Consider the following 27,845-nt stretch of genomic DNA (forward strand, 5'->3'; position numbering starts at 1 on the left):
CACTTCTATAAATGTTACATTTTACAACAGGACGTACAGTTGTTGCTATATAACCTTCTAGGTGTGATGTAACAACAGTAAGGCCTTCAGGGGCCCAAAGGCTGCACAAGACTGATATAAGACAAAAACTGTAGATTTTTGACCTGTATATATACACAGATCTATAAATATCTTATTTACTGTGACCTCATACAGTATTTATGGACACAGAATATCGGCTATGCTGTTTGTTATGAATGTACAGTTTTAAAGAACTATGTGATTTTAGCTTCCCTGGACTACAGCTTTAACTGCAGATTACACATGTGAAAGTCTGATAAGGGATTAGATTCCTTTGCCAAACCTTGTTTGTCCTTAAAACGTTGTCCTGTGCCTTGTTTCCCAATGTCACGAAAATCCCTCAGAAATCCACAACAAAGGTCTCTATTCATTACTTCCAAAAACGTAATAATAGCTACACACTGGTAATGTGACAAGACGAGGTCAAAAGTTTGGATATACCCAGCAGTGGGCTCACCAACTTCATAACTCAGCCAAATTTTTTTTAGATTTCTAGCGTGGTATTAAATGAGGTTCAGTAGGTAATATTAACATGTTATTGGAGCGAGTGGTCTGAGGGTGAGCACTAAAATTCCACACATACCTAATTCTATGAGTTCACAGAAGAAATAAAGAGAAGATTTTTCTTTTCTTCACAGGAGAAGATTTGTCAAATAACTTACAATAATCACATGTGCACCATGTTGTGTGACGAACAGTATTGTTGTTTTTATTCTACATTCATTGCCAATCATTATAGCTGCTACTGTATGTGTCAGTCATTATAGATGGCCAAGGTGTTGATTGTAAGCTCTTTTGGGCAGGGCCATCTTCACCTCTTGTATCGGTTACTGATTGCTTTATATGTGACTCTGTATGTCCAATGTATGAAACCCACTTATTGTACAGCGCTGCAGAATATGTTGGCGCTTTATAAAAAAATGTTAATAATAATAATAATAAAGGCCACATGGAACAGTGCTGGTAATTACATGTTAAAACCCTTAAAGTGATACTGACACGAAAAAACGACTTTTCAAATTATGAATCTACATAAAAAGTTACCTATAGGTCATGTTGATCTTTTTTCACTGATAGAGCTGGTTTTGTATGTAATTGTTACTGGAAGTTCCTAAACCTGACTGTTTTGCCCACCTGACTGTCCCTTCTCAGCCTGTCAGTTATAGCTTCTAATGCTAACGGCCTCCTGCTGCACAAATATGGCCGCCCCCTCATAGAGGTACATGGGGGATCAGATAGGGAATGTAAAAGCATCAGGGAATACTTTTATGGCAAAATTTATATATATATATATATATATACATGCAAAGACAATGTCATGATAGATGTAAAGAAGGTTTCATTTCTGGTGTCAGTATCACTTTAATGAAAATAAGGTACACAATCTGAAATCTAGCAAAAGAGCTAAAAATGACACACCAATAGCAAGGTGCTAGTTCCAAGGCTAATGGCACATGGGGAGATTGTGCACAATCTCACTCGTGCACTTCGTGCAGGAGTGAGGCATTATGGGAACTTTCTTTACAAAGCTCAGCGTTTTTTCTTCCTGTTTGGCTTCTGATCATCTGAACAGGAGAAATACGGGGAGACTTAAGGGCACTATTGAGAGAAGTGAAGGTATGCCTGCAGCTCGGGATTAACTCTTTATTAGCCTTTCCTTTTCCTTTAAGTGGCAATGCAGGTTGCAAACCACAAGCTTAGTTATGGGAGTAGATGGAATGCCTCCATCCATCTATATAAAAATATACTATAGAATGTAAATTCATATTATTAGGTGAATAACCAGATCATCTTTACTAATCCAGTAGCCAAGCAACTAAATTGTGAGACTATTTACTGTCTGACCAGTCCACCTCTTATTACTATTACCTCTCCTTTCCAGCAACTTCCTCATAGCTACACTGAGTGCCCCTACCAATCAGACAGAAGTTTAAATATAAAAGTTGCAGAAGTTTCAGATTTTTTTTTTTTTTTTTTTTAAAAAACAAACTCACCCAAATATAAAAAGTAAATTTTAATATCTCTTTATTAGAACACCTACTAATGGATGCTGTAAATGTGAAAACTTGCTTTACTAGTATCATGCACAATTTGCAGTTGTGCCTATTGGGGTGTGTGGGAAGCCTCATATACTGGGGCAAGGGAGTCCTTTACTTAACACCTACTTTGCCCCAACAGTAAGTACAGGGACCTTTTTATACGTTACACCTCCTGCACATCCTGTCAAGTTCACATGATGTCCCTTTCCTTACATGTTCAAGTTGTGTCCTTTCGTACACAAGTTATTAACTCAGCAGGAATTCTGGAAAGGAATGCTGTAATGGTGAGTACCACCATGCTGAAACATGCCATATTTTACCTTTGTGCTCCTAAATTAAGCACATACAACCAGACGATGATGGTCTGCCATAGCATGGAAACGTAGGGACACTTTAAAGTGCATGAAAGAATGTAAAGCGTAAAGGACATGTCAACCCAAAAAATGATTTTTGCCTAATAAAGGAAAACATAATTCTAAGCAACTTTGCAAAATACATTAAATACATATTTGTAATGCTTTTTACATTATTTGTATATATAATTGCTATTAAAAGCAGTGTTTCCCTGTCCTTTTCTGTTCTCTGCCCTGGTGGTTCTGGCCTTTGAAACAATGTAAAACAAGGCAGCAGCCTGTTAGACCTGACTTGCTGGAGGAGACTGACCTTTGCAACATTGTTTGAATAACTTTTGAAGCACTCAATTTAAAAAGAAATAAAAAATCATATTGAAATGTTGCTTAGAATGATGTTCCTTTTTATTAGGCAAACAATTCTTTTTTGGGATGACATGCCATAGTCCAGTGTATAAGAGTTCAGGTTGAGAAATACAGTCATATGAAAAAGTTTGGGAACCCCCCTTAATTCTTTGGGCTTTTGTTTATCATTGAAGTAGCAACTTCCTTTTAATATATAACATGCCTTATGGAAACAGTACTATTTCAGCAGTGACATAAAGTTTATTGAATTAACAGAAAATTTGCATCATAACAAAATCAGACAGGTGCATAAACTTGGGCACCCCAACAGAGATATTACATCAATACTTAGTAGAGCCTCCTTTTGCAAATGTAACAGCCTCTAGACACCTCCTATAGCCTTTGATGAGTGTCTGGATTCTGGATGGCGGTATTTTTGACCATTCGCCCATAAAAAATCTCTCCAGTTCAGTTAAATGTGATGGCTGTCGAGCATGGACAGCCTGCTTCTAATCATCCCATAGATTTTCCATGATATTCAAGTCGGGGGACTGTGACGGCCATTCCGGATTATTGAACTTCTCCCTCTGCATAAATGCCTTTGTAGGTTTTTCAACTGTGTTTAGGGTCATGGTCTTGCTGGAATATCCAACCCCTGCATAATGTCAACTTTGTGAGGGATGCTTGAACATTATCCTGAAGATTTTGTTGATATTGGGTGGAATTAAAATATGGGCTGGCAGGTTATAGTGCCAATAGTTGTCTCTGTAGAATGACTTCCCTGGTACTGGCACACAGAGTTTGGGATAGCAAGGCATGTAGTGAAGCCTCCCCAGGGCCAGAGCAAGGCCTGTGCAATCCATGAAAGTTTGATTCCTAATATCACTTGCCCTTATCTGTCAGAGACATAATGAGTTATTCTAGAACATAATGAGTAATTCTAAAACAAATTGAAATTCCGCATGACAAATTTTTTAATAAAACTGCCACAAAAATTCACCACAACAAAAATTTGGTGAGTGAGGGAAAAATTGTGGTCACGTCAAACAGGTTTCGTCAAAAAAAGTTGCGTCATGTTAAATAAGTTGTGGTCACTTCAAAATATCACAATTGTGTCAAAAAAAGTTGCAGTAGCCGTATTCCTCAAATTTTTCACCATTTCGTGAATTTTTACAGAAGTTTTGTAGCTTTTTCAGCAAAGCAAAATGGGACAAATTCACTCATCACTAAACTGAGCTCAGGAGAGAAGGTTAGGAGAAAAAACATGTTTCTACAGCATAGCTAGACCAGCATTTCTATGGAAACCAGCAGTGCCGTCTCTTCATTGGCTGCTAGACTGGAGGTGTGTTTAGTAACTTGAGTTGAAAAGAACTGAGCATGCTCAGTTAGCCAAGGGCCAAAGTCAGTTTCTAAGGGAGGGGGAGGAGTGAGTTAAGGGGGAGGAGGAATCTAAAGTGAATAAGTGGATGCTGCAGCCTTACTATTAACCTTTACACAACAGGAGTGCATTTAAAGATTTTAGAGGCTGTTTACTGGTTAATTTTTGTGTGGGTTTACATGTCCTTTATGGACTTTCCCCTGTGGCTAAATCTCAAGTAAGGACAATTACCTAGAAAAAGTGGGACAGGACCCACCCACTGTGGCAGATCACTCCATCACTGTTCACCCCCCTGACCACTGTTTGATAACATATAATACATGCATATAATGAAAAAGTGCAATTTCTTCACAGATTTATTCAGAATGACGATGTACAATACAGGCCTTGGTGGTTGGCACTTAGATGCTTGTTAGTATTACTAAATAAAAGATTGCTTAGTTCTGCACAGACCAGATTAGTCCACCATTATCTTAATCTGAGGTTCATGTTGCTTGGTTCCCAGCTGTATCTCTATCTTGCACAGAAGGCCTGTGGGAAACCTGGCGTGTCTCTGTTATTGGGCCCTGCTTTCCCAGGTGGCAATGAGATGACTCAGCCTCACACAAGAGAAGCAAAAGCAGGAGTAGCGATGGCTGAGATAGAGGCCCAGCACGATGGACCACTATCTGATGAACAGAGCAATAAGGTTAATAGCTTGATCACTGCATTATGTGCTAAGGCACTGTGACAGGCCTGCATTAACATGAGCTACGGGGAAAAGCAGATTTGAGGAGGCCCCTTTTATTACAATTATTTTCAAAGAGAATCAATGCAAAGGGCAGGCATGGCTGGGATGTACAGAAAGTAGTTCCAGATATGACTGTCCCTGCAACCTTGTTGAATTATAATGGATTGGGCAAAGCATATTTACATCAACTTGGGATTTTTACAAAATGAATATAAGGCTGCAAAACAAGTTAATATATGCAGCGACTTGGGGACAGCTCTACCGGCAGTCCCAGATTCTTACTGAAAAGTCCCTCATCTCCCTTTGATCTCCTGCACTGAAGCTAAAAAAGATACAAATTTAATTAAAAGTAGCTTTTGGCAGAGAGCCCAGAAATCTTAACGAGCCTCACCTGCACTGAGATACATTGTTTCTCACTTTTAATTAAATAAGTGGCTTTTGGCAGAGAGCCCAGAATAGTAAAAAGCCCCCCCCCCCCCTGCACTGAGATACAATTGTAACTAATAAGCTAAACAGGTCTCTTGGGGGAACTGAGACTCTCAACTTAAAGGGCAATTTCACCTTTTCAGCAAAACTGTAATAACACATAATACAGGACCCCAAAACCCCCAGAAATGTGTTCAAACTTTAAATAACCTGCCAAATTTAGTAAAATTAGAGTGGTATTTATGGTGTGTGGTGCAAAAAAATGGGCATGGTCAAAAAATTCGCCACACTGCGCATGGCATTTGTTTCTGTCCCTCTTTTCGTTTTCAAAATGTTGGGAGGTATGTGGATGAACAGACACAAGGGTCCCTGCCCTTCACACCTACCTTTAACAATGTGATAAGATTAAGGCTGCAGTGGCCCTCAAATACATCTCGCATGTGATTCCTACGGTCAGTATGGTGCAACCAGACATCCGGTTAGTTACATGATACATGAAATACGTGACAATAATGATCATAAAGTTTATCTGTTTTACATGCAACTAGCTACACACCCTTTTGTGAGCAATATCCTACATAGCAAAAGAACAGCCAAGGGGCTACACCAAAAGAAGGGAGGGGAGGGCTTTTGCCATGCTACTAAAGGGAAAATATGCTATATTTTAAAGGGATTCTGTCGTGATTTTTATGGGGTACATTTTATTTCTAAATTACACTGTTTATATAGCAAATAATTCACTCTGCCATTTAAAATTGTATTCTTGAACCAACAAATGTATTTTTTAGCTGGAATATTGGTGTGTAGGCGCCATCTAAGTGCATTGTGCCTGAGCTTTCAGAAGGAGCCAGCGCTGCACATTAGAACTGCTTTCAGGTAACCTATTGTTTCTCCTACTCCCATGTAACTGGAGGAGTCCCAAGCCAGACTTGGTTTTCTTACTATTGAGTGCTATTCTGATATCTGCCTTGCATTTCTACCCCTACTACAACTAAATGGGCTATTTTGAGTTTGAGTTATGGCAGAATGTACAGATGTATTACTCCAAAGGAAGAAAAAAACAGGGGAAACTATAACCCTAAAAGCCCATAAGTAAAGCACAGTTTCATCTAAATAAACTCTTTTCGTAAAAAAAAAATACTTTTGTAGCAGTATGTGCCATTGGATAGTCCTAAATAGAAAATTGCCATTTTAAGTGCTAAGGGCCGCTCTTGGCTTGTATGAGTCATAGGGGGGCACACAAACAAACTAAGGGCACACATACATGCTAGGTCACATGAGCCAATGAATTGACAGAGAAGTGTATTTTACTTCCAAACTTGTTCCTGGTATAGTTAGAGCTGCATTATTTCTTCTCAGGTGATCTCACAGACCAGCCCAAAATGGTGGCTCAAAGTAAACTATGTAAAAGGACAAGATTAGCCATATATATTTATTATTATTACATATATATGTATACTCATTACACAGACAATTCAAACGTATAACTACAGAAACTATGCATTAGTTGGAGGACAACCATTCATTGGCTTATTGTATTATTGATATCAAAGGGAATCAATATAAAGTCTCCTAATAATCAAGACCAGCTCCCTCACAGCAACAGAATATATGAAATAATTACATCTAGCTCCATAAAAAGCAACTGTATAGTGCTACACCATTGGATTAATTGAATTAAACACTGATATAAGAGGCCAAGTGAATAACACCACTGCATTTGGGAATTATAAATTCGGGGCAAGACAAACCAGCAACGGGCCAGATGTGGTTGGCTGCTAATATCATTAATATGCAATAATATTAAGGATGTACCAAATCCACTTTTTTGGATTCTGCTGGATTCGGATTGGCCAGGGGCATGGATTTGGATGAATCCGAATCCTGCTGAAAAAGGCCAAATTTTGGCCGAATCCCTAATTGAATCCTGGATTCTGTGCATCCCTAAATAATATTAAGCAAATAACATTATTGTGCAGCATAATGGGCCAATGTACGGTTGCTGTCTAACTAATACAGCAACCCCTCCCCCCAAAGACTGTAATTACCAGTGCCAACTGCTATTTATCTATTATAGTACAGGTATGGGGCCTGTTATCCAAAATGCTCAGGACCTAGGGTTTTCTGGATAAGGGATCATTCCGTAATTTGGATCTCCATACCTTAAGTCTACTAAAAATCATTTCAATATTGAATAAACCCAATAGGCTTGTTTTGCCCCCAATAAGGATTAATCATATCTTAATTGGGATCAAGTACAAGGTACTGTTTTATTAATACAGAGAAAAGGAAATTATTTTTTAAAATTGAGTCTATGGGAGATGGCCTTTCCGTAATTCGGAACTTTCTGGATAACGAGTTTAAGGATAAGCGATCCCATACCTGTATATAGAAGTATTGTTGGTGATGTGGTGGGGGTGAAGGCAGGAACTGTGGAAGGTTTGTGATCTGGGAAATAAATAGAGTTTACATGATAACAAATGGTTTCTCAGGATATCATTGGTAGTTATTTTGTCTAAGCTAGATGCCTAATAATTTGCTTTAGATGCCTTTTGCTTTTTGCCATATACTAACATTTATTAAAATTTGTAAAATAGTGTTTAATGAAGGAAACACACACACAACTTCCTATTGGTCTACATTTCCACCACCCCTAAATGTCTACCTGCATCTTTTTTGTTTGCAACCTTGATGCCAGTGCCCTCATACATTGCAAATGCAGCCCCAGCAGAGCAGATGGGAAGCAGCAATAACATCAGCCAAATTGTGGGCAGGCAAGCAGCACTGGAATTATAAAAAAAAGATCTTTTTAAGTCCACACTTCTCCCATAAATGGCCCCAATTAGTGTCAAATCCTGACAAGTTCCAGATCTCATTATTGGAATGGGATCAGGGTACATTATTTAAAGCATGGTTATATATGGTGATCTCAGGGTTAGCCTGTAATTACTGGGCCTGATGCAGGCTATCAGAACACACAGGCTAGTCTGTACGGGGGAGCTGGGGTTTTGCTCCATACCTGCAGAAACTCCAAGCTGGATGGACTTTTTGATTTGCATTTTTTTAAACAAATATAATAAATGGAAATGAGAAAATAACTTAGAAAATTGTTTTTGTTGCCTGTTTTTTTATTGCCAGTGAATGGTAGAGACTACATTATCATCTTCTGGAGTTAGAAAAGGATAATGGCATATTTCCCTCCTAATTCTATTCCTACAGCTGTCAAATATATACCGTCTCATAGGAATTTGGTTTCTGATGCTCATGATGCTTAGTATCAACAAACAATATTACCATGTCTGAGTCTCACAAAAAAATATTTTGTGAAACAAAATATTGATCACTGCAGGGAAGCGATAAAAATCTTTTAATTTTATGCACAGAGAACTCTGACTCTTCTGCAACTGTGTGGGAGGTTATGTAACTGGCTGGGGGGCCAAGAGGCAGTGTTGGACGTGCCGTTCAGGGCACTGGGACAGGGCTACTTTAAGGTACCAGTGGGCCCAGGGCAAAATTTAATTGGTGGGCCCCCACAGCCCCAATAAAGTTGTGATAGAATAACCCTCAAGCACATGGGGTTCAATATTGTAAGGCAGGCAATAAAGAAATGGTCTGTGCTTACTGAAGTAAAGATGAAACCCAAGGGTCCCACCCTGGACCAGCTCTGGAAGCAGATAAATGACAAAATGGTGATGCTACAAGAAAAAATGCAAATATTTTAAAATAATAATAATCTAGAACTCTTCCAATTGATTACAATATGAGATCTGCCACCTCTGCAGGCTGCCAAAAAACCTATCCCAGATGAAATGTGTGCTTGTGGGCCCCCTATCCCGGTGGGCTTTGGGCAAATGTTCCTTTTGCCCATTTATTAATCAACCCATGTTCATCATCATATATGTACCACTGGATGTATGTGAAGTAAAAATGAGGAGGAATGTATGTGGGATCTAGTATTAAGCTGGTCAGTTTAATGTTTATTCTTTAATGTATTAACATTTATTTTATTATTAACATTTATTTATAAAGCGCCAACATATTCCGCAGCGCTGTACAATAAGTGGGTTTCATACATTGGACATACAGAGTAACATATAAAGCAATCAATAACCGATACAAGAGGTGAAGAGAGCCCTGCCCAAAAGAGCTTACAATCTACAAGGAGAAAGGGTTGAGACACAAGGTGTGGGAATGGGCATGACCAGAGTTGTGAGAGGTGTGGCACAGGGTATTGCTAAACTAGATTAGGGTAAGCTTCTCTGAATAAATGTGTTTTTAGAGATCTCTTGAAGGCAGAGAGATTGGGAGAAAGTCTGATAGTTTGTGGGAGAGAATTCCAGAGAATGTACCGTGATTTCATCAATAAATGTGTTTTTGAATAAGCGCTAACCTAAATGGTAATCACTGCCTAGTAAATGTACCATTTAAGGCCTATGGGTTGAGTCAGCTTGTTATTAGTCCCTACACAAATAATAAATATATCTACTTCCCCAGCTCCCCGTTAATTCATCTTTCTAAGACTTTGGCATACAGTAACCCGCAGAAAGCAGATGCAATGGTCATGTTGTATAATTATATTCCTTTAGCCTAAGAAACAATACTGGTGAGGATACACATGTAAAGGAAGAAGAAAGCAGCTATGCAATGCATACAGTAGATCATACATGTTGCATGTAAAAGTGAAACTGACACCTACAGAAGGGCAGATTTATAGCTTTATTTTATTGAAGTAAAGGAACCTATTGTTCCTTAGGCTTCCTGTAAAGCATATGTGCGTTTTTTCTAGAACTCTAATGGCTTCCATTTTGGTGCAGTGCAGACTTTCGTTCCAACTCATCAAATTAATATTCTGAGCAGCAAGTGAGCCTGGATGGCAGAGCATTAGCAGCGCTGCTAGTACAGTGAGTTGTGCCGCACAAGTATATGCTCTGTCCAAGATTCCTAGAAAGAGGGAACCTGAGTCAGATCCACCTGAACTGTTACATTCTGTCTCTAACTGCCCATTCCCAGTGCTACCGGTGAGACATACAAGAAAGGCTAGGGGCTCTGTATGCTATCTGACATGCAGGGGTTTTGTTTGCTTTTTTTTTACTTTTAATAATAATAATAATAATAATAATAATAATAATAATAATAAAAAAGGTAAAACAAATCACACAAAACATGTATCTATAACATCACTTTTACTTTACTTTGTATCACACATGAAATCAGAATTGTCAGAAAAACCTGTCCCCCTTTGTACATTATTCTTATCCAACTTTACACCCGGGCACTTCTGCAGATTTTTAAGCTCTAATACAGTTAATGGAAGGAAGCAGGTTACCTACAGATGAGAAGCACAAGGTATACAAGAAACCCATCAGACAAGTGACTAAAAGTTTAAAAGGGAACTCTGGCTTCTGAACCAAAATTTGTTAAAGAGCCCAAAATAACACAGAAACCCACTGTAATCTGTTTCTTCAAAATTATGAATAAATACAATTTTAAATGCTGAAATCCAGCTGCAAAACAGTTCTTCTCTTTCTGCATGTTTTGAAATCTTGGCAGGGGAGGAGGGACTAAAACATTGATGTTACATATTGTAACAACTTCTCCACAGCTTACAGACAGAATGTAGGAACCCACAATGCATTTCACTGTGATGTTCCTTTCATTATTGACATCACGTGTACAGGAAATTGTGGGATTTGGAGGATGCAGGCTGTAGGTAGGCTGAGGACAGTCGACTACTTCTCAAAGTAGTCAGCCACATCAGCAGGGGGGCAGCCTAACATTGATTAAGGTGTGTTACATGGTGGAAAAACAGCTTCTTGTAGCCCCAGGTGCAAGCTGTGCCCTCTGCCTGGGTAAATAAATACAAATTATGAAAATAGCAGCACTCCGGTTATTTTGAAAAATAGTGACTTAAGTGCAAAAAGGCAAGGGGGGAAGCCTTAGGTAACTGTATCAAACCATATTATTATAACAAAAATCATGAAAAGACTACATATTTTTTATGTCATGTATATTGCAAAGTTGCTCCCTTTAAAGGGATACTGTCATGATTTTTATGGTGTACTTTTTATTTCTAAATTACGCTGTTAACATAGCAAATAATTCTACCATTTAAAATTTTATTCTTGAACCAATAAATGTGTATTTTTAGTTGTAATATTGGTGTGTAGGCACCATCTCAGTGCATTGTGCCTGAGTCTGAGCTTTCAGTAGAGCCAGCGCTACACATTAGAACTGCTTCCATGTAACTGGAGGAGTCCCAAGCCAGACTTTGTTTTTTTACTATTGAGTGCTATTCTGATATCTACCACTATTAGCAGTACATGTGTCAGTGAGCTGCTATATTGCTGCCTTCCTCCCATTGTTCTGCTGATTGGCTGCTGGGGGGAAAGGGAGGGGGGAAATATCACTCCAACTTGCAGCGCAGCAGTAAAGTGTGGCTGAAGTTTATCAGAGCACAAGTCACATGGCTGTGGCACCTTGGGAAATAAAAAAAAATGAAATGAATCTGTTTGCGCTTTGAAAAAACAGATTACAATGCAGGATTCTGCTCTATTAATTGATTTTGAAAAAAAAAACTTTTTTTTCCCATGACAGTATTCCTTTAAAGAAATAGTTATTTAAATTAATTAGAAAATGTAGTAGGTAGGATTTGGTCAGGCCTTCAGCAGAATACCAAGACTACAAAAAAAGTAATGTCTAATTTTGAATCTCACATTACACTTTATATATTCTATTAAAATTCTTCTGTAAACCCCTGCAACACTTTTTTTTTTACCTATAGTGGGCAGTTAAGAAAGGTAGTTTGAGTAGCAGCCACTATGTAAATCTGTTCATTTGATAATGTGGGGATGATATACAATAGTTATTGTGGTATGTGAAAAAGTTGGGACCCCCTAGTAAGTTAGTATTCATTTCCAAAATCTTCTTCAGGTAGCTCATGTTGGCTTTTAAATTATGCTTAGGATCCTTGTCTTCCCCTTTTCATTCTCAGCCTGGCTAACTGTTTCACATTGGCATCTAGAATTTGCTTATATTTAGTGGAATCCATTCTTTCTTCTACACAAATTTTTCCTGTGTCTAACATTTGGCAAGGTTTTAGGTTAATAAAATTCGACTCCTTTTTCCTTCCAAAAAACCTTTGGTGATTATGGCCAAAGAGTTCAATTTTGACTACACCAGTCCCAAAGCACTTGTTTCTGGAAGTCCTCTGCCTTGTCTAGATGCTGTTTTGCATACTTTAGAAATTATTTACTTTTTTGATAAAGTCCTGGTCACTCTTCCATGTAGATCTTGTTGTGAAAGCAACGCTGCACCATGGAACACTGCAACACTGCTCCTGTGTCAGCCAAACCTTCCCGCAGGTGCTTTGCAGTCACAGGCCTTTCTGGTTAGCCTACAAGCCATTTTCTCTAATCTAGATCTTGCATTGACTTCCACATTTCCCCTTAACTGCCATTTTTTTTTATGACATTGACAGTGGAAATTGTGAGCTGAAAGCAATCTAAATCTCTTTATAGCTATTACACACTCCAGAGATCTGGCACACCTTCCATTCTGGTGCGTTGCTCACATTTGGCTCCAAGATTTTAAAAAAATTGATGGCTTTTTCATTCTCCAACCTTTGCCCAAGCTGGCTCTGTTAACTACAGTTTCTGCCTAACCTCCTGTTCCTGTTTCGATTTCCTGGTTATTGACTAAGATTATTCACTGCCTGCCCAAACTGCTAGCCTTCCTTGACTACAATTCTGTTTACATAGTAACATAGCAACATTAAGTTAAGTAAGTTAGGTTGAAAAAAGACATACGTCCATCACGTTCAACCATAATGCCTATATATAACCTGCCTAACTTCTAGTTGATCCAAAAAAACCCCATCTGAAGCCTCTCTAATTTGCCGCAGAGGGGAAAAAAATCCTTGCTGACTCCATCATGGCAATCGGACCAGTCCCTGGATCAACTAGTACTAAGAGCTATCTCCCATAACCCTGTATTCCCTCACTTGCTAAAAAGCCATCCAGCCCCTTCTTAAAGCTATTAAATGTATCAGCCCGCACGACTGATTCGGGGAGGGAATTCCACAACTTCACAGCTCTCACAGTAAAAAATCTTTTCTGAATATTTAAACAGAATCTCCCTTCTTCTAAACGGAGTGGGTGCCCTGGTGTCCGGTGGAAGGACCTACTGGTAAATAAAGCATTAGAAAGGTTATTATATTATCCCCTTATATATTTATACATAGTTATCATGTCACCTCTTAAGCGCCTCTTCTCCAGTGTAAACAGACCCAACCTGGCCAGTCTTTCTTCATAACTTTCCATACCCTTTACCAGCTTAGTTGCCCTTCTCTGGACCCTCTCTAACTCAATAATGTCCCGTTTGAGCACTGGAGACCAAAACTGAACTGCATATTCTAGATGGGGCCTTACCAGCGCTCTGTAAAGGGGAAGAATAACCCCCTCCTCCCGTGAATCTATACCCTTTTAATACAGCTCAAAACCCTGTTTGCCCTTGCAGCTGCTGCCTGGCATTGCTTGCTACAGCCAAGTTTATTATCCACAAGGACTCCAAGATCCTTCTCCATTGTGGATTTGCCTAGTGCAGTCCCATTAAGTGTATAAGTGGCTTGCATATTTTTACATCCCAGGTGCATGACCTTACATTTATCCATATTAAATCTCATCTGCCACTTAGTTGCCCAGAATGCCAGTTTGTCAAGATCCTGCTGCAAGGATGCCACATCCTGGATAGAATTGACTGGGCTGCAGAGTTTTGTGTCATCTTCAAACACTGATACATTACTTATAATACCCTCCCCTAAGTCATTTCTGAACAAGTTAAACAAAAGTGGACCCAGTACAGAACCCTGAGGGACCCCACTGAGAACCTTACTCCAAGTAGAGAATGTACCATTAACAACCACCCTCTGTACCCGATCCTGTAGCCAGTTTTCTATCCATGTGCAAATGACTTCACTAAGACCAATAGACCTTAGCTTAGAAAGCAGTCGTTTGTGGGGAACGGTATCAAATGCTTTGGCAAAATTCAAATAGATTATATCTACTGCATCCCCACTGTCCAGCTTCTTACTTACCTCATCATAAAAAGCAATTAAATTGGTCTGACATGACCTGTCCTTCATAAAGCCATGCTGATTACTGCTCATAATGGCATTCTCCACTACATAATTTTGAATGTGATCCCTTAACAAGCCTTCAAATAACTTGCCCACCACGGATGTCAAACTTACAGGCCTATAATTGCCAGGCTGAGATCTTACTCCCTTTTTAAATATAGGAAGGCATTCGCCTTCTTCCAATCCCTAGGTACCATACCTGATGAAAGCGAGTCTGAGAATATCAGAAACAAGGGCCACTGCAATTCTGCCCCTAGCTCTCTCAGTACCCGAGGGTGTATTCCATCTGGCCCAGGTGCCTTGTTTACATTTATCATGTGTAACCCTTTAAGCACCATATCCTGTGCCAACCACTGTGTAGTTGGAGCTGAGGCAACAGTGCAGCTATTGGGTGGGACTTGGCCCTCTGGCTCCCCCTACTGTATACACAGAAGAAAAGAACTGGTTATGCACATCTGCCTTTTCTGTATCCGCTGTAACCATATTGTTACTATAACTCAATGGGGCCACACCCTCAACCTGTATCTTTTTACTATTAATATACTTAAAAAACTTTTTGGGGTTAGTCTTGGCCTCGGCCGCGATGCGCTCCTCATTATCTATCTTTGCCTTCCGGATTGCTGTTTTACTGCTGTACATGCGCAGTTTGTAAGACTATGAGGAAGCTTGCTGCTGATTGGCTCAGATCACACATTCCTAAGGGGGGGGGTTCTTAGCATTCTTGGGGAGGGGGGAGCGGGAGAGGAGAGAGAGCTGTGCAGACTCTGGCACAGGAAAAAAAAGAGACAGGAAATCCTGTTTCTTTTGATAGAGGACTCAGTGCAGCATTACTGTGAGTGCTTATGGTTGTATTTACACAGACCTTTCTGATAGAGCTTACTTAGTTTTTACCTTTCCTTCTCCTTTAAATAATTGGCAAATGGCTGCAGGTAGGCATGACCTCAGAGGGCAGTGGTGTTAAAACACTGTGTATGTTAAAGGCCTCTTAGGAGAAGCTTTGCTTCATAACATTTGTTTCTGGTACAGAATTGCTTCAGTTCTCTTCTGACTTTAAAAAATAAGGTTTCTACAACTTCTAGAAGAAGCTTAATTTCAATGGCTTATAGATATAAAAATTACATGTTACCTAAGAAAACTAGAAGCAATTTTCCAGTATACATATATTACGCATTTTCTAAGGGTTTAAAATGCATGTCTAAATATAATTGCTGCTTACAGCCATATCTGTCTGTACCTCGCTATTCTCCTTATTGCTGGTTCTGACTGCTATACTGCTGTTTTATAAATAGAGGCATACCTTCCCTTTACACTAAGGTTAATGCGGTACAGGTATCCTGAGAATGCTCCAGATAAAACAAGCCTAAGGAGTTGAGGGGATCAGCTGAAGTAATGTAATAAAATGTTAATCTACAAAGGACTGGCAAAATGTCCTAAGTGCAAGTAGAAAGAAAGATCAATCAGTATCATTTTCCACCAAGTATAAGGGTAATCATAATCAGATTAAGAAAGTTGTAAGAAGGAGCTGAGATGTATTAAAAGCTGTTCCATTATGGTGTAATGTGATACATAAAGGATGCTGAGCAAACAGATATTCTTTTATACAAAATAGAACAGTAGTGGTAAAGTTGCAGCCCTCCCAACGCGATTTAACATCAGCCAGCATCCTGTCTATTGGGGGTGCTAGAAGCAGGGCAGCCATCAGGGACCATGAAACACTGAGGTGCCTCTGTCTTTTTGGTATGGTTAATTTTTTTAACATTAGATAAAGCTACAATTGTTTTGTGCAGCAAATAAACATTTTATCTGTGAGACGACCTGCTACTTATATTCCTTTATTATTATATTATATTGTTTACTCAGGGTCTAGGGCAGTATTCATACATGTATCAGGTGACTTACTTGTAAGTTCTTGCTATAATTAACTTATAATAATAAACTTTGGTGGAATTTCTATTCAATGTCTTTTAGATTGCAAGCTCTTTTGTATTGGGCCCGCTGTACCTCTTGTATTGATTATTTGTTGTTTTTTTTTTTAATGTAATCTGTGTGTTCAATATATATGCCCATTTAATGTACAGCGCTGCGGAATATGTGGGCGCTTTATAGATCTTTGTTATAATAATATTGTTTGTTAGTTCTTTAGTTGTAAAAATATCATCATCATTTATTTATATAGCACTTTATTTTATACAGTGCTTTACATTCATTTCTAACAAACAGGGGTTTTACAACAATATAACAAACATGGTTTACAGAATAAAAATGGGATCCGAGGGTCCTGCTCATAAGAGCTTGCAATTGGATTTATATTAATGTTAATGGTTTCTTTTAGCAGATTATTTAAAGGGGAACTCCGGCTTCTGGACCAAAATTTCTTAAATAGCCCCGCACAAGACAGAAACCCCTAATATACCGATCACTGTCATTTGTTCCTTAAAAAAAGTATGAATAGATACCATTTGTATATGCTGAAATCTAATTGCAAAGTAGTTCTTCTCTTTCGGCATCATTTGAAATCTTAACAGGGGAGGAGGGACTAAAGCAGTGATGTTTAAAATTCTCCACAGCTTACAACAGCACACAGGAACTATATAACCCACAATGCATTGCACTGTGATGTTCCTTTCCTTATTGACATCACGTGTGCAGGGAATTGTGGGATTCGGAGGATGCAGGCTGAAAACAGGCTGAGGACAGTCGACTACTGTTACATTTTATTTGAGTCTCAAAGTAGTCCAAAGTTGCTTAAAATCATGTTTACTTTTCAAAAAAGCTTCAGTTGTGTTTGGGTGGAGTTTCCCCTTTAACTTTGTGTTAAACCTCACTTTAATGAAACTATCTTAGGGATTAAGGGGAAGATGAGCATAATAAGGTTTGATACGTTCTGCACATGTTCTGTACACCCTGGGATGTTTATTTGATTCTAATGTGAATTTCCTTCTAGCTGCTTTTCCCCCACACTATTGTTTCTATTGTATTGTTATTATACATTAGTTTCCAGTATTTATTTTGATGTATCAATAAATGCATAAAGGTTTAGAAGGTTGGGGACCTGATTTTCATAGTTTATATGAGAGGAAAAATTAATCAATTTAATTGTATAAAAAAAACAACATTTCCTTCTTTAAATTTCATATGGATTATGAAGCATTTCACATCTAAATTAAAAATCCCTGTGTCCTTGCTATCTGTTAATTATTATTTCAGCAACCTGGTCACACAACTAAGATGTGTACACATAGTAAATAAAACCTAAGAATGAATAGTTGGTTATCAAGGTACGACAGCACTGTAGGCACATTAAACCAAAAATGGCTCAGTACCATGATATAAGAAGGAATGGTGCCCAAAGCAGATTAGACCACACTTCTTGGATATTTGTTTTTTCCAGCCAGCATGGCCTAGTTTACTATCTAAAAGTTTCACCAATCTTCTATGCTGCCCACCAGAAAAAAAATATCACTTAGGAGAAGGAAGGGTTAATACCTTCAGCTGAGTTGCACCAGTAGTTAGCCAGCAGCAGCTCAGTGCCAGGAGAGCATTAAAGGAGAAGGAAAGTAATTTTGGCATTTTACTGCCAGTAGATTCGCCACATTAGTGCCACCTAGAAAACTATATTTATTCTGCAGAAAGCTTTACTATACCTGAGTAAAGAGCCATAGAAGCTCCCACTGATAGCAGCTGCCATTTTAGCTTGGTCTTGGTAGCTTCCTGCTGCAGTTATAGCTGTTGTAAGCTCAGATCACTCATTCCTAAGGGTGGGGGAAGTGAGTTCTTATCCATTCTTATGGGAGAGGGGGGAGCAGGAGAAGGGAGGGGGAGAGGGACAGAGGAAAAAACTGAGAAGACTCAAGCCCCAAACCTGATGGAGACCTAAAAGAGAGGAAGTCTGACACAGAAGAACATGTTCCCAAAAAAGGAGACAAGAAATCCTGTGTTTCTTTTGATAGAGGACTCTGTGCAGCATTTCTGTGAGTGCTTATGGCTGTATTTACATAGACCTTTCTGATAAAGCTTACTTAGTTTTTACTTTTCCATCTCCTTTAAAATGAGGCCCAGAAATCCTGGAAGCCAGTAACAGGTCAAACTGTGAAAAGAATAAAAACATATAGATAAAGAATATATGCCTCTGCACCACTGGTTGCTGCTAGTCCATGTTAGGGGATGCTAGGAGTTGTAATTAGCAACTAGTATGGAGCCACATGTTGCAGATCACATAGGCTGTAATCATAATACTACAGCACTCAAGTCCTGTGCAAGAACAATTTTTGAAACCCAGACCTGCATCTTTACCAGCTTGGACCTGCTACCTGACCACTGACCACCATTAAACAGGTTGTGTAGTTGCTGTACACTGGAAGTGACATCATCAGAAGAGTTTAACAAACCACGTTATACAAGAGGGTTTCCCTGGTCACTGGCAAAGAAAACACAGGGAGCCTACAAATACATCCAGGAAGTGGTGTTTATCTCTGAAGGGCAACCTCCAAAGGAGTCAGCAAGCCTTTGTGTTTCCTTGTAAAGCATTCAAGGAGGAGCCTGTCAGAGAGTTTGGAACTATGTTCCCTCTGTATTTGTTAGAAACTGCTTACTGGGGAACCCTTTCTTTCTTTCTGCTTACTTCAGGCGCTTATATAAGTGGAATGACATCACTACCATGAAGTTCCTGGAGGACTTTAACAGTTGGCCACAAAAACATAGAGTAGAGAAAGCTTTTGCATGGTTTTTTGAATTCCCAATTTAATTAACAGTGATGTAAACTCTTTTCTACCTTTAAGCAACTTTTGTTGGTGCTATTTCCATTCACACAGCTGAAGTATAGACAAAACGTGTGTATATCTTTCCTTCATTGTTCCAATCCCAAATACAAAAGGAGGACATTATAAAAACTGTGTCTTTTCAAAATAATTTTCTCAGAGGGGCCCCTGCAATGCTGGGGGGCCCAGGTAAAATACACTACGTATAAAACAGGCCTTGTTTATGTGATGAGGAATAACCTGGATTGTACAATAATTGATTAACAAAACAGTTATTATCGAAAGAATTCCTCCTCACAACAAGTGGTGATCAATATATTGCTCTGCAGTGTCCAAGGCACAGAGAGCGAGAATCGGATCATGTGCCTCCTCGACTATCCTTCAAATCCACTGCGGCATCAGGCCTGGCTGTCCCCTTCCCTTGCTGTGTCACTTAACATGATTAGTATACAGGACTGAGGAGCTTCCTGTACATTGCAATCATGAACCTGTCTCTCGCCGCACTGCCAGGAATACAGCAGCCGTTTGCAGCAGGAAGGCCACGTTTAGCCCATCAGAACTGAGAACATGTCTGAGTCACATACGGGTTGCCAGAGGATATCAGACGGAGGGATCTGCCTCATTTATTAATGTATTTATAAAGCTGCGCAAAATATTTAAAGTTTAAAAATACTGTGTAAAAACTGACAGTGTCTGAACTAAAGCCATGCATCATAATTGTGTCATATTGTGGTATTTATGAAGAATAACACACCTCCGACCTGGTGTAACCCATTATAGTCAATGGGACAGGTTGTAGGCAGCTTGTGTAAATGCTGTGCAAGTACATATATATATATATATATATATTACTGCAATGGTTGATATAGAAGGCACTTAGAAAAACATTTTAATTTGCCAAAGGCTCAGATCAAGCTCAACCCCCCCAACAAGAGGTCAGAGGTCAGGCTGGGTGTGGAAAGCCCAGAGCAGAGGCAATTAAGGCCCCAGATGGCACATATAAACGATGTACTCTGAGGGCAGCCTGAGAATGTTGGTCGGACCCCCTAGGCAGTACATACCCTGGCAGCTATGCATTTCCCAGCTGGGCAGAGAGAGATTATGCCTGAAGACCATATCAACTTAAGGCAGAAAGGGTTAAAATGGAAAGCTTGGCGCCTGTGCTCTATTCCCCTATAAGGAAATACTGGAACTGGTTATTTTTATGACAAGCTGTAGTTCACACTGCATGAATAGATATACTTATGGTCATGGATAAAGCATACAAACAAAAGAGTGTGTCTGTCTATAAATATGTTTATATTTATATATATCCTTTTTTATTACATATGTATACTCAGCAATGATATGAATGCAGCCCTTCTGCATATAATGTATTGGGAATTTGGGGGGCACTGTATGGTTACAAGATAGTAGATTGGAGGGTGGCACATTCCCTTCCCCAGGAGCTTACAATCTAAGTACAATGAATCCTCATGGCTGCAGAGAAAGAGCAGGTCACACACACACACACATTTTACTGGATGCTCAGAGGAGTTTATTATTGGTCCTGCCTCCTCCAAAAACTGTCTGGCTGTTCCACAGCTCCCCCCCATCATTATCATTTGGCCTCCTCTCCCCGCAAATAAAGTCAATGTATTTGTGCTCTGCGCCACCACATCCAGCCTTTTCCCCGGACTCGTAGGGGTTTTTTTTTTGCTTCCCATTGTAAGAAAGAGTGACATGTCCCAGGGGAAGTGTTACAGCCACAAATTACCCCAAACAATGGTTCAGTCCACATCTCTGGGCTTGTGTCTCCCCTGCCGCCTGGCTGTTGCATGCAGGCGTGTGCGCTCCGTGTGCTCCTTCCCTCCCCTTTTTCCCCGTACATTCCTTCTTCTTACACCGCTCCTGCACTGCTGCCAGTAAACATCCTTCTACACATCCCTTGTGATCTCACTGCACCACTGGGATGCTGTGACAGTTAAGTTCGGCTTCCTCTCCTCCCCCTACCTGCTGGGCTCCGATGGTACAGTCTGCAGAGGGACTCCTGTAATGTATCCTGCTTTATCAATCCGCTCCAGATGCTGAAGAGTGATTACTCTGCTCCTGTGTCATTGAAGTCATTTTGGATTTGTGATGATATCTTAGCCAAGTAAGTAGCGTCATCCCTAGCATGAGAATAAGGAGAAAAGGTGGGGACATCTTCACACCTCCCTCACAGCTCTTTAGAGCACTTTCTCCCCTGTCTCCCTTCTCCCTTTCCACCCTAAGCATCTTTATTGGGCAGTTGCCTTCTCCTGCCGCCGCCGCTGTCGCTGCTGCTGCTCATATGGTGCTGGCGACTTGGGAAGGACGATGTGCTGCGATTCTCAATGTGTGTCCTGTGAATCCACAGTAAGGTGACTCATTCCTATAGACACTGTGGGAAGCACTGGCTGCACCAGGTGCTGGGATCTCTGTTAGGGAGGGAGACAGGGGGCACCCTACAAGTCATGCTGGATACGGTTTATTTCTGTCATTTTTCTGAATGTCATTTAAAGAGCTGTTGTTTTTCTGCTGCTGCTGCTGCTGGAGAGGATGGATTCACTGCCCAAGTGATGCTGCTTGAGGTTAGCATTACAAGTCAAAGTGGGACCAGATTTGGCTGTTGAATTATATGTGTGATGCCTGGAAAACAGGAGGCTGGATAGATTTAACCTTGTGTCCTGGCAGGTATTTTTTCCACCCATGCAGAATCTACAGATGGAGCAGACCCTACTGAGAAAAAAAAAAATCTCCCATTTGGTATCCCTCATCAAGGGAATGGCTATAAATTGTAACATTGTGGGATTGCTGCACCAATGAAGATGAAGTAAAGTCTGCTCCATCTGTATGTGATGTCCTGGGATTGGGGATGTAAGTAATGCAGGGACATATATGGAGGGATAATTGTAATCAGGTTAATAGGTCTGAGTTCAATGTCCAGCCTGCAGCCGTCCAGCTGCTGTCAGATTGCAACTTCTAGCATCTCAATGACAGCTGGTGGCGTTGGGGGCATTGTGGGATTTGTAGTCCAGTAATGGCTGGAAGTCTGCAGCGTGGAAGTCGCTGTCCTACTTGCTCAGTCTCACAGTTTAGGCGCAGTGTCAGTGAGAAGGGAGTCGTGGCTGCTTGTTTGAATCCCAAAATTAGAAATCAGGAATTCGGTGCGGCAGGGATGCCCAACCTGCAGCCCCCCGCCTGTTTTTTTAACTGCAACTCCCACAATCCCGACACCTTTGGGGTTGCTGGGACTTGAGGTTCAGTGACAACTTGAGGGCTAGGGGTGAATTTCTTTAATACGATTATAAAGCACCTAACAAGGATTAAAACAGTTATTAGAGCAAAACTTTGTCGCCTTTTAAAAACTCCCCATTAGCCAGTAATTCTGCGCAGGGTTGCTTTTCCATAGGAACCTGGAAGAGTTTCAGATTATTTGATTAAAAGGTCTGGAAGGCTTGGCTTATAAATATATATATTATTATAGAAAGACTTCCCTGCTGGCTCTGTACGATGTTCTTCATTAGTGATCTCCCTGTGTTCTGTCTTTTTTGGATATAGGATGATTGGTTTTATTTAACTAGTTGCACGCTGGATCTTATTTACCTCTGCATGGTTTAAAGTATCTAATGTTGGTGTATGTTAACAGGAATTATCCTCTGGATGTACAGTGTGGCCCTTACACCTGAGTTACATGTAGGCCAGCTCAGTGCCTGGGTGATACTAAAGTAAAACAATCAGTCCTTCTATAGGATATATACCTTGTTATGATCACTTATAGGTCTAGATGAGAAACACATAGCACATTTGATCTCTCAGCTGCTTAGCCACTGCCCCCACTGGGCAAGGAAGAGTTAAGAGTCACTTATTTAATATCTAGCAGCAATCGGAGTGCGGAATGCAGCCCAAGGTCACATTGAGCTGATAGTGTTTGTTACAGGGGTGTCCCACCCAGGAGTAAAAGGCCACCTACCTGTCACAGTGCAAGACTGATGCACTGGTTGCAAATACATTTAAGTGTAATGAGCATTTAGTACTGGATTTTGTCAGGGCTTCCACAGTCACTATTCACCTTGCCTCAACATACTCTCTGGCTCCCTCTCAAATATTCACTCTGCGGAGCTTTAGTGCAGCATTGGCTTGCTCAGTTCCTATAAATGCAGTTTCCCTGGATAGAAGGCAGCAATGGGGGGCAACCTTTGGGCCCTTCAGTTGTTCTTAAACTGCAGCTCCCAGTGCTGTCTGCCTAGGAAGATTGTAAGAAGATGCTGGAAGTTGTAGTTCAGCAACAGCCAAAGGGCTGCATGTTGTTCATACCTGATCCAAGGACAAAATTCTGTTCATGGATTATAATATGCAAAATGGGGTTTTAACCTATGTGGGGTGTACAAAGGTGGGACTAATGTATTATCAGTTGGAAATGTCACCCATTGAGTTCTAAAGACAGAACCTGTGAGTCTGCATCAGCTCAGTGAGTGATGGGACCGCACTGACAAGGTGACTCCTGGATTCTGCAGTGCCGTTTCCTTGCAAGTTAACATCAGTGCAGCAGCCTTTGTTCCCTGTACAATACAGTGTACCTGGGCTCCCTGCTTTATGGCTACAAGCCTGCAGATGGTTTTGATGCATGATCAGAGATGTTCACAGAGCGGACTGACGGAAGGTCGTCCTTACTGTACTAATGGCAAGGTCAATAGCTCCTCCTGAGACATGTTGCATATTCCCTTTATCTGATTGGTCCCTTTGCTGTGCAACACTTTAGCCTAATAAGCAGCGGATTCCACCCCTATTCAGCAGAAGTGGGAGATGATGCAAAGGTGATGGGCAGAGAATGCTGGAGAGTTTAGAGTAATGCAGAATGTGTAGGTCTCGCAGTGCAGAGATGGTTATGGGGTGCTACTGGTATCACACAGTGCTGCATGCAGGCTGCTGCGTCATGCTCTTTGCATAATCTGAGTTTTTCATGACTGGGACATAGGGGAGACTTAGTGACTTGGCCTAACAGGTGCATATGCAACACAGGTATAAAACCCTGGCTTCACGCAGAGTCAGAACTTAATGAGTTAAAAACTGAGCCACATATTCTCCCTTTAGCTTTCATATTCACTTTAGCGTCCAACTGGTGCCCTTCCAACTCTAGATCAACTACAGTTCCCAGCATCCCTTGGTTGCTTTGGCTTGTTATAGAGAAATGCTTTCTTAGAATCCTGCTAATGCCCCCTCACCTTCTCTCAATCTGATTAAAAAGTTTCCAAGAAGATGTGTCACCTTAGGCCTCCAAGTTGTTGCTGAATTACAACTCTCAGTATTTCTTAATAGCCCTTCTTTTGTGGTACAAGAATGCCGAAAAGGCAGTAAGTTTGCAGAAAATTTAATATGCTTCTGTATATAATAATAAAACGAGTGAAAGTGATTTGTAGCAGCAGAGTGACATATGAAGCAAGGCAGACTATCACTGTAGTGCAGTCCATAGAGAATATTGACCCAAATCACATTAACTGGAGAATTTAATAAATGATTTTCTGTCCTTCATCCTACTTTCAGTGTCCTCTAGCTTCTCACACTGCACCAGTGCTGCAGCCGTATGAATGTATAATGTGGCATCCATCAGTGCCCATCAGGCCCGCTGTGGCAATCGGTGGATTCTGGCAAATGCCAGAGGGGCTGCTATAAGATGCCATAGACAGTCACTATATAGTGGGCTGCTGGTGGGGCTATTTGGGTCTTTGTCTATTTAAAATTCCAGGGCCTATTTTGAATCTAGTCTAGACCTGGTGACCATATTCATTTAAAATATTGTTGCTAAGGGCTGCCTGGGCCCTACACATGTTCTTGAAATTGAACTCCCAGTATCCTTTAACAAGCTGCAACACTCATAATGATGTTGGGAACATTTGAGAGTATACAGGTTTATCATCACTTAGGAATCATTTGGGCAGCCCCTTCTATTACCTATAACAGACTCCACCTGACATTTTTGCTGCTGCAGAGAGCCTACATAATAGCACTGAGTGACACCACTGTGAAACATGAACAGGCAACAGTATCCTGAACAGTATTCAGCCTCCTGCATTTATATGGTTATAAAACTCCTCTGTGACTCCTCCCTATGTTTTACAATAGGGGGTACTTTATTTACTATATAATTCACAAGAATGTCCTGTAAATTATACCCTTATAAACAGTGCCTTGTGATGTCATCAGTTATAATTATGCTTTACCGTGTGATAGGGGGGGTGGCATTAAAAAATGCAAGATGCATGCAATACAAAACCATAATAGGACCTGTATAGAGACCCCCTAAAACCCTCTTCTGTATGTATATGTTCCATCAGGCTCGTTAGCAGATGTACGTTTGTCGGTAATTGTTTTTTTTATCTTTAGCAAGTTTTTCTTTCTTTTATTTAGAAGAGGTGAATTTTGTGTTTTGTACACGAAAATAATAGCTATAAATATGTGGATGTAAAACTGCTACAACATATGGTTGTTTATACTCGCCTCATATGGACTCCTGAGGGGAAGGAAACTGTCTTTTGAAAATCTGTTGCAATTGGCTTTTGTCTTGGTTACCCCAAATCAGAAATTCAGGGCAGTGTTTGGCAGTAGTGGGTCCAGAAGTTAATGCCCCTTGTAGTGTCCTGCCACCATCTTTCTATACTGTGTATACTAACGCTCAGTTGAAACAGCATAAAAGAAAATCTGTAGTGTTATGGGGCATATCATGCAGGGTTGCACAGAATCCACTATTTTTGTATTCGGGCACACCTTGAAGCCTTTGTGAAAGATTTGGCCCAATAGTGAATCAAATCCTAATTTGCATGTGCAAATCTGTATAAGGAAGGACTAAATAGACCTGTGTGCCACGGGCGGCAAAAAAATTTCAATTCAGTTCGGCCAGGACCATGGATTTGGCCAAATCCAAATCCTGCTGAAAAAGGCCGAATTTTGGACGAATCCCGAACCGAATCCTAGATTTATTGCATCTCTAGTGCATGCAACTGCTGCACTGAGGGTACCCTCAAAATATGGGGTCAGGGGTGCTCAAGCATGCATGTACCCCACTAAAGACAACGTTGCCAGATGGGCAAGATAATAGGGCTCCTTTACAATGCCCCTCGCAGTGTGCAAAGTACAAGAAGGATACAATCAGACTTCTTTTTTTTTTCATTTTACCCATTGTGTGGGGCATTGTGTGAATAGCCGCAGGTCTCTGCACTTCATTTCGGAGCACATATTGCCCTTTGAATCTATTGTAGCCTGTGAAAGGCCATGCTAGATTCAAAAGGGGCGGGGAGTACACAGGTGCTCTCCCCTTCACCCACATACCTGCCCTTTTGTGCGGTACTCCGTGCAGAGAGCTGCAACCCTGGAGGGCACAATAGCTAGTAAATGAACATTAAGGGGGTACTCTTTTGAGCCCCTTGCACTTGTGCCCCCCGGAATTGTAAATAATCCCTAATATATTGTTAAATTAGGAAGTCTGGTTTAGGCCAGATTATAGACATTTGGTTTATGCTGATTGCACTGACAAACAGGTATCATAAATTGCATGGGTTTCCTCTGGGTTCTCTAGTTTCCTCCCACACTCCTAAAAACATATAGGCAGATAAACTGACTCCATATAAAATTGACCTCCTGCTGTGTGTAAATGTGATAGGGACCTTAGACTGTAAGCTCAATTGGGACAGGAACTATATAAATATCATATAATTAAAAAAAAAAAAAAATGTATAAAGTTTAATACAGTTATTTGGGCTGGGGAAAGTACATCAGCATGGGGTAACTTTATTCAAGTTTTTTTATTTATTTTTTTTTAAATGGCAGTTATAAACATTTGTACTTGATATGTTTAACTACCTCATTGCTAAAATGAAAAAAAAGTACATGTTTAATAATGTACTTTCCCCAGCTCATTTTAGAAACTTAAGGGTGCAGTTCTGTGATCATCGTCCCAACCTCACCTAGAAACACTGCTCTGTTTCCTAGGACCTATTTTTGCCAGGATTTTATTTTCTCTGCGGTATGGCAAAGGGCCCTTCAGCTAAGGAGTTAAGTGGCAAGGTATTCCAAACATGGTCTCCATCACAACTAAAATCCTCATTTGTGGTTGCCTTGGTGATGCTTGTTGCTTTGACATGGGGTGTTCCACTCTAGATTTAGATTTCAGCTTAATGGTGTCCATATCTTAATTATAGCACAGCGCGTTCCACGCAGGCTTGCACCCAGCCTGCCAGGATAGTGTTCCACCTGATGGACAAACACAGATATTTTTCTCTCCCTATACATCAGAAAGCTATAAGTGCCTCTGACTATGTTGATTGGGAAAGGAAAGGGCTAATTTAAAAAATGCTGTCATGTTGGGAAGGTGTTGGCTTGATGTGACACCTTGTTGGTGTGTGCTGCTACACTATAATGCGGTAATAAGGATCTGATTTAACTCTCTAGCTCCCAGTGCCTGCCAGTGGTAAGATTGTTATCACTGTGCCTTTTGCTTCCACGTCACACATACAATTTGCAATGAGAAAGTAACGGTCGTGCCTTGTTGTGATTGACAAGATGGAAGTCCCGAGCCGCTTGCCTTTGCTATTCTGCTCATCCCCTAAGCATCACGGGTGCTATTTATAGCA

At 40.4% G+C, this 27,845-nt stretch overlaps 1 protein-coding gene across 12 annotated transcripts in view; it reads left to right on the forward strand.

Moving 5' to 3' along the window:
- The first annotated feature begins 20,878 nt into the window (after positions 1 to 20,878).
- Positions 20,879 to 27,845, forward strand: part of atp2b2 (ATPase plasma membrane Ca2+ transporting 2) — a 167,003-nt gene continuing 160,036 nt past the window's right edge. For 3 of the 12 annotated variants that reach the window (XM_004913900.4, XM_004913898.4, XM_031901106.1), the window contains exon 1: positions 20,879 to 21,352. The gene's annotated coding sequence lies outside the window, so the exon portion shown is untranslated. Of the gene's footprint in view, positions 21,353 to 21,452; positions 21,595 to 27,845 lie in introns of those variants that run through there. The other 9 variants (XM_002934230.5, XM_031901104.1, XM_031901103.1 and 6 more) reach the window with 4 other exon arrangements.

The sequence above is a fragment of the Xenopus tropicalis genome, chromosome 4 (assembly GCF_000004195.4).
Source record: "Xenopus tropicalis strain Nigerian chromosome 4, UCB_Xtro_10.0, whole genome shotgun sequence".
Taxonomy (NCBI): domain Eukaryota; kingdom Metazoa; phylum Chordata; class Amphibia; order Anura; family Pipidae; genus Xenopus; species Xenopus tropicalis.